Source organism: Rattus norvegicus, chromosome 5 (genome assembly GCF_036323735.1).
Source record: "Rattus norvegicus strain BN/NHsdMcwi chromosome 5, GRCr8, whole genome shotgun sequence".
In the NCBI taxonomy this organism is placed as follows: Eukaryota; Metazoa; Chordata; class Mammalia; order Rodentia; family Muridae; genus Rattus; species Rattus norvegicus.
This window is the reverse complement of record NC_086023.1, coordinates 103,452,878-103,461,197: the sequence shown is the minus strand read 5'-3', so window position 1 is coordinate 103,461,197 and position 8,320 is coordinate 103,452,878. Positions and strand designations below refer to the sequence as shown.

At 46.3% G+C, this 8,320-nt stretch overlaps 1 non-coding gene across 1 annotated transcript; it reads left to right on the top strand.

Annotated features, from left to right (window-relative positions):
* Window positions 1-689: 689 nt before the first annotated feature.
* LOC120103188 (U6 spliceosomal RNA) lies at window positions 690-796 on the top strand. Its single transcript, XR_005505284.1, has one exon. It is a non-coding gene; the product is annotated as a U6 spliceosomal RNA (small nuclear RNA).
* Window positions 797-8,320: the final 7,524 nt, after the last annotated feature.

Genomic DNA, 8,320 nt, shown 5'->3' with positions numbered 1-8,320 from the left:
ATGCCTGAGTGTCCCTCAAGCATTCCCAGAGGCCCTGCATGTTCTGCTGACTCCCATCCTCTCAAGAGCTCTTATTCTTAGATAGACACAATATGGTGATTCATCCTCATTGTTGACTTGACTGAACTTTGAGTCACCCAGGAGACATCCTCCTGGGCTTATCTCTGAAGGAATTTTCTATAAAGTCTTAACCAGTAAAGATCTACCCTGAGTGTGAATCCCACTGAATAACAGGGGGGAGGCAGACCTGGTGAGCAGAGAACGTCCCTTACTGCTTCCTCTGTCTGTACATGAGCAGGCTCTATCACTGTAACTACACGGCACGCCCGCCACCGTGCCTCCTGCCATGATGGACTGCATCTCCCAAATTGTGAACCAAAATAAACCTTCATTGACAAGAAATTAATTCCTGGGGGCATCCTGACGTCTTTGCCTAGCTGCATGTCTAACTTTGGTCATTTGTTCTCATGTAAACTGCAGATATTCCAACTCCTTTATTCAAGGCAGTTAGTCAAGATGAGCCCACACAGCTTACGCACAGTCCTGAGCCCCGTTGCAAAACTCTGGATACCCTGGGAGCTTTATTACTTTCCACCCTAGTACCTCCCAAAGGCTTACCATACCTTTCCCCTGGAATCTTCTCTGGGTTCCCTACACTGAATCCAAGGAGTGCATAAAAGAAGGAATAAGTGTTCACTTTGGCAGCACATACACTAAAACTGGAACGATGAAGAGAAGATTAGCATGGCCCCTGTGCAAGGATGACACCCAAATTTGTGAAGGGTTCCATATTTTTTTACAAAAAAATGAATAAAAAGTTCATGCACCTGCCCCCCATTCTAATAGAAACAAAGCTCCAAGGAAGCTGAAAACCCCATCCAGCAGGATACATTTCCTATAGAGATATAATGTGATATTACATATCCAAGAGCAAAACAGATATATTTGTACAAAATGGCAAGAATTTGAATATGCATAGTATAATCCTGTCACACAAAAATGCAAGCTTCGGCCAATGCCCGTTGTGGACCCATGTCTCTAATCTCAGTTCTTGGGAGGCAGAGGCAGGTGAACTCTGTAAGTTCAAGGCCTGCCTAGTGTACATAGTCAGTTTCAGGACAACCAGAGCTAGATAATAGAGAGATCCTGTTTTGAAAACAAACAAACAATTGCACGTTTCTATGTGCCTATATAGTTAGAAGTCTACACCAAACTTAATCATGTTGATCCCTGGAATTAGAGATGAGACATTGACATTTTACTCCTTTACTGTAGGTTTTTATTTCATCAGTTTTTGTGACCATAGACGCTTTTGTGATTTAAAAATTCTTCTATTTTAAAACAAAGGCTTTCTCCCCTCTTTTATTTAATCTAATATGAACCCGGAGATTCTGACTATCTAACACATCTTTCTCCAGGTCAGGCAGCAGACCACTTTACCAATCAAATGTTCTGTTACACTAGGGTGTTTCCATTGGTCACAGAGCACTGGCGTTAGGGTTAGGGTTAGGGTTAGGGTTAGGGTTATGGTTAGGGTTAGGGTTAGGGTTGAACCAGAGACCTTAGTGTAAGTACTAAAACTCTGAAACTGTTAAAAACATAAAGAAATATCATAATTCTTGGTACAGAAAAACAATTATTGAAATGAATTCTGATATCAGGAATTGATGGCTGGGATTACGTGAAGTTTTGCACAGGTACAGAAGTAATTAATGGGTTGAGGAAGAGCCTTCAGAGTGGGTCACAGTCTGTGTTAGCTGTGCCTCTGACAAAGCGTTAGTTTGTAGAGCAGGTGGAGGCTGAGCTGCAGGGTTTTTCTAAGTAGGTGGAGTTACGGGCAGGGTCAAGATGCTGGTCTCAAATGCTCAAGCCCTGGATCCAATCCCCAGCACTGCTGAAAACAAAAGGCTGCTCACCAAATCATCAAACAACTAATGAATCAGTTCTCAAAAGATGACTGGCTGATTGACATGAAAAAAACAAAAAACAAAAAACAAAAAACGTTCATCATCACTAGCCACCAGGGAGACGTAAATGAAAACATTGAAATTTTCTCTTAGCCCCATCAGAATGGCCACTGTCAAGAAAACAAATAACAGCAAATGCTGGTGAAGATATTGGGGAAAGGGAGCAGCTATGCATTGCTAATGGGAATGCAAATGAGTGCAGCCCTTATGGAAGCTAGTACACAAGTTCCTACAAACTGAGATTTAAAAAGAGTCGTCACAGGTATACCATTTCTGGGTATGTACCCTGAGGTTAGTAAATTAACACCCAGCAGAGGGCAAATACGGTAGTTAAAGTACATGGTACTCTTGAAACTGTCTTTGTGAAACCCAGTACTGTACACAGCGATTAGACACCAATGAGAAACTAGAACTGAAATCATGCCTTCTGTATGTTGTAGATGCTCTTGGCTCAGGAGCATATCCCTGCCCCACCACTGCTGACCAGGACCGGTTTCACACACCCATGGAAACTGAAGGAAGCGACACATGCACACATACACAGGGGTACTTTGCTTTGAAAACATCATCAGCTTCCCAAAGAGGCCCTGGGCTGCTGGGATGTAAAATAAGGAAAAGTACCTGAGGACAGATTTGTTGACTCTCCGCCAACTGCCACTGTTCTCTTGGCTTTAGGGTTTTTAAAATGTTGTCTCTGGAAGACACTGTGTTATAACCAGGGTCGAAATCTATCACTGAGACAAGCATCACTGAAAGCGGCCATGAAGAGAGGCGGCGGCGCGAGCCTGGTATTTACCTCTCCCTAGCTGGCTGTTTGTTGGGCTTAGTGTGAATAATTTAGAGCGCTGAGCTGTGTGCTTGAGTATCGGTCCCATGGCTGGGTGAGAAGCAGAGACAGTAGCCTTTTGTCCTTCTAAAGGACAGACCACAGGATGCCAAGGGCCCTCTCAGCAAACAGCAGCTGTGTGTTCTCAATTCTTTGCAGACACACCTAATAGCAGAAGTTCAAACAGTAAAGTCTGAGAGAGAGACCGAGAGAGGAAGCTCTGCTCCGTTACGACCATTGATAACATCAAAACACTGAATGGTCGTGCAATACCAGTGTGTGGTATCACTCCCGAAGCCTACTCCCACACCCCCAAGAATTTTTAAATGTTAGTTCCATCCTCATCAAAATAGTTCTTGAGAGGCTCAACTTTAAATAATCTGTAGGGTTGCGACTTGTAGGGAGAGAATACTTTAATATTCTCATCCATTAATCACTAAGACTGCCGATGCAGCTGGTACAGCACGGAATAAGAAAGGTGTTGATAACTAGGAGCTGGGCAAGCAACGGCGGGTTCAGCGTGAGCAGAAAGTGTGGACGTATGACGTTAGGAACACACTCCTGCTAGTCAGGGTTTCAGCAGGCTGATTCGTTGGGAAGCTATCACAGCCTTCCATGGGACTTAAAAATGCTGAGAGCTGTGTGGGACAGCAGAGACAGGGCGAAGGCCCGGGAGCTATGACTCAGATTAAGCAAAGTGCAATGTCCAGTGGGAAACAGTGTGGGAAGAATTAGAACAGAATAAAAGTACTGCTACAAAGAGAGGTGACAAATTGGGACGACAGAAGTGGGGTGGGGGGAGCAGTTGCTAACTTCAATCCTACAAACATTTGTGGGGTGCCTTGCTTTGTAACAGGGATCAGGGAGTCTCTGAGGAGAGGGGAGCAAACTGACAATTTTGAACAAAACAGATTCCCTACCCTTACAAAGCCTATACTTTATGACGACAGATAAGACGATTAATACCAGATGTTGTTGATGGGAGCCAGGTGCTGGGCCCGAGACCATGGGTTCAACATCAACAGTTCTGAGCTCCTAATCCACTAGGAAGATTTGGAGAGAGGCAAGGCAGAAAAGAAAAGAACTTGAATCGGAATGTCTGAAGCCCTAAGAAAGTGGCCACACACATCACTTCAAGAGCAGAGAGAGGGTGCTCTGAGGTTTTGGCCTTCTCTGTGTCTTGTAGGTTGCTGCTGTCTCTCTTAAGCCATATCCTCTTACACAGAGAGATGGCAGCAGGTTCCATGGTTGCTTTCAGATAGGTTACCCCTAAGGAACTGGGCAAGAAGTTTGATTCTAGAGAATTCTCTCCTCAACAGACATTTTCTCAAATTTCATTGGCCGAAGTCCACCTAGCACTTTTAGTGGTCACATGCCATACCTGGGCTGTATGCTACACGCCAGGAATAAAAACGAAAGTCCCTGCCACAGAAACTGCACATCTGACATACAGGGACATTTACACTCAACGGCTGCACTGCAGACTCTGAGGGCACTCGAGAGCTGCATGGAGGAAAAGAGATGAAGGAGTGGTGTGAGCTGGTCAAGGGGCAAGGAGGACGGAACAGGTAGAAGATTTCATGAGCCCTGATCAACCCCAGCTTTGGGCACTGTTGCTATGGTAACTACTGAGCCCTTGTGAAATTAGCTGGGAACCTAAGGCTCTAGGAGCATTGTGGGAGAGGGGTAGAAACTGTCAGAGCTGGGGGATAAGGGAGTTTCCCAGGAGATTGTGTCTCCTAGTAACGTCAGAAGCCACACCCACAGCATCTCACGTACATGACTGCCCTCAAACATGAACTGACCAGAGATAACACCAGGGGGCTACCAAAGTGGATGGGAGAAAGCCCATGAGGTCTCAACCCTACCCAAAGAACGGCAGACAATTGAGGAAAGCTGGAACCCCAGAAAAATAATCCTCACTAGGGGAGAACAAATCAACTGACTGTCCAATACTAAATGATCATCCCTGAAAACATACATATAAGTAACACTACATGGACTGATGAAGTTATTATAGCAACATGTAGGTACATATATGCATATACATATATGCATGTAGTAACAATTAATAGAAAAAGAGGTCATGAATTTGGAAGAGAGTAAGAAGGGTTTATTGGGGTGGGTTGTGGGTTGGAAGGAGGGAAAGGAAAGGAGAAATTATATAATTGTATTATAATCTTTAAAAAGCAAAATAAAATTGGCAGAGAAATGATACATACCCAGTAAGTTCCAGTGCGCTGTCTGAACAAATGGGTGGACTGTGAACATGAGGTGAGGCGCCAGCAGGACCCTCTGCCTGGCAGGACAGAGGAAGGCTGTCATGCTGGCTCAAGCCCTTGACTCTCGCTCGAAAACCAGAGGCCATTCTGTGTTTCCAGCCCTGAGCTCCCATGATCAGATGTTGGGTTGGTTGGTGGTTGGGTAAGGTTTCCCTTTCATTTTTTTGACCTTTCAGAGCAAACACAGAGCCTTGAATTTGCTATGCAGGCCCTCTCCCATGGAGCTACACCCTCAGCACAAGAGTGTGCTTTTCACAAAAAGATCACACTGTCACAAGGTAGAAGAAGATGGGAGACAAGTTAACAAGGGTCTCTGGGACACAAAGGGAGCAGAGGTCAGAGCCTTGCCTGTGGCCAGGGGGCAAGCTCCCCACCATGAATAGCAAGTTCCCCTCAGGAAAGCGTGGGACTCCAAGGCCTGGATCTCTCCTTCTGATGACGCCACTGGGCAGAAAGTCTGGGACTTATTGCTGAGCCGTTTGTGGATGCAGGACTGTAATTTGGAAGAAGCAAACCTACCCTGTCCTGAGAGTGCATGGGTATCTGGCACTGACACCTCTACAGGCCTCTGTGGTATCAACTTAGAGTACCCCTACTACTTAAAACAGCCGTAACTCTGCAGGTTTCCATCCTCAGAGACAAAGCACTGTTTGTGGAGCCACTCTTTAACTCTCTCCTGGGCCTGGGTTGCTCAGTGGTCATCCAGTCAGCGCAAGGGTCCAGCTTCCGTGAAGGACTCTTTCCAAACCTGCTTGCTTCCTGCGGTATTACACGGCTCTGTCTACACAGCTCTGCCCACACGGCTCTGTCTACAGCCAGCTTACTCACAGACTCATTGCTCTGGGCTGTCATTTCCTTGTCTATTAATAAAAAATGGGAGGGGGGATCAAAACCAGATTCGACCTCGGGGGTTTGTTGGGGGTGAAGAGCATCCTGTCTGTGAGGTGCTCCGAGCTCTTCTGAACAGCAAAGGAGAAGACATATTATTCATGCGAGACAATGTTTTCTACCTCCTCCCTGGGGAAGGGCAAGCGTGGTCCCCCCACACCCTCTCAGCACACTCTCTCCCCACATGCAGCCGCAGGGAGGCTCTGATGGAGAATAAATCACCTGTAGCACAGCCCTGGGAGCGGAGCAGCCACATCACAGGTGCAGAGGGGGCCGTCCTAGAGGGCCCACCCCGCTCCAGGCCAGCTGTGCTGGGGCCAGGCCGGGAGGCAGCAGCTCCCTGGATCCAGGCACTCCAGGGAGTGACCCTCTCTTGGCCACCCTTCCAACTTCACATTGGCCCTATCTCCAAGCCTGCCTGGATCCGGAGGCCCATTAATAATCATCCCTGAGCTATTGATGCAATGCATGGGAGTAATAATATAATGAGGGGGTCTATCCACCCTGCACGTTGGCCTGCTTTTCCTTTTTGCTACACTCACCACCTGAATAGGATTAGAGAAAGCAAAATACTGTAGTTCACTAGAGATCGCATTTCTCCTCGGTCTTTGCCTACACTTGCTGTTGGAAGACAAAGACTCAGAAGAGCCTGGCTCTGGCCATAAAGAAGCCCATGCAGTGTTGCTCTAGTAGGGGGCATAGACTTGGAAGCACCTGCCTAGGCCCTAGCTGCAAGGCTGGGCACAATGATTTACCTTCTGAGTCTAAGGAACGGTACAGGCTAGCCCACAGCTGAAGGGTGTGTCAGCAACCAGAAGGCCTGTATAGGGCCCAAAGCATGCGTGACTTTGCCTTAAGTGAGAAGACCTGAGAAAGGGGGTGGCTTGGTCGTGGAGCGAAATCGTGTTGTCTTGTAGATTTACAAGGGTAAACCACAAGTCCAGCAGTTCTCCTTCCAGAAGATAATAGTGAGCAGGCAGCTCACCCTTGGTCCTTCCATTCCCCTCACCCCAGCCCTTCCTTTTTTGATTAGGGAGAGGAATTTGGTTATCTGTTTTTGCAGGCACTCCATAATTGTTTGGGGGCATTTCTCAGTCTGTTTTCCCCTCCAGCATGGCTGTTGAATTCGCTCTGTCAGGGAGCTGAAGCGGGACACTTGATAGCATGTGTTTGTTGCCTTCCACATACCGGCACCCAGCAAGACAGGGTCATGGACTTCTTTTTGGCCAGTGTCCCCCTACCATGGTGTTTTCTTTGCCTTGGAGAATCAGCTAGGTTTACTGGGTGTTGCATAGAAAGAACGACAGGAATTTGGAGATTTAACACACACACACACACACACACACACACACACACACACACACACACACGAAGAATAATCAAGTATGAATCGGTTCGTGTGCAGGACTCTGCCAGGGGCTATTTTGGGGTACCCTAAAGAGGCATCTAACGCCACAGAAGCCGTTCTCTCTCACAGCAAGGTCCTTGGCTTCACTCTCTGGATCACAGTTTTACTTTGCGGGTCTCCTTCCAGCCCAGTGATACCATTTCTCTGGCCTGCAAACTCTGGGGAGTGGTTTAATAGACTCCCTTTCGAAGTAAGTCCCACAGAAGGGCCTCATCCCAGAATGTTTTACTCCTAACATATTATGGTGAGGTCTCATATCTGAGATACATCAAATCCAAGGAAACAAGACGATGAGTACGGTTCTTCTCATCCTCTCCCTCAACCATGAGTTCAATCTTCAGTTTCAAAAAACAGTGGGTTACTGAGGGCAGGGGTAATTAAATCAAAATTTACAAAAATGAGCATCTTGTATTTTATATAACTTTTACTAAAACATGTTGCTGTTTTAATTCTATTTTATTCGCAGTTATATTGTTAAACTTTTACTATGGATACTTCAAAAAGTTACACTTAACATAGGCACATACAGTAAAAACAAAACAGTACATGCTACATTGGATACTCTGTGGTTTCAAATGTTAGCCAAAAGTCATGGACTGACCACATTTCCCTCAGATTAGAGGGCCTACTGTGTTGCCTCAAGTAAAGGGTGGGATGTTTCTAACAAGCACTGATTGCTTCCTCAAGCAATCATTCTCTAAGTGCAAGCCCAGGTCATGATTGACTGAGGCAGTGAACTTCAGCCACATATTTAAGAAGAGGCAGAAATGACCAATAAGCTGCCTTGGTTTCTAATTTCTTTCGATACAGAGTCCTCCCTCCCTCCCTCCCTCCTTCCCTCCTTTGCTCCCTCCCTCCCACATTCTCTCTTTCTTCCCCCACCTCTTTCTTCCTGCCTGCCTTTCTTTTCCTTCCTTCCTTTCTTTTTTCTTTCTTTCTTCCTTCCTTC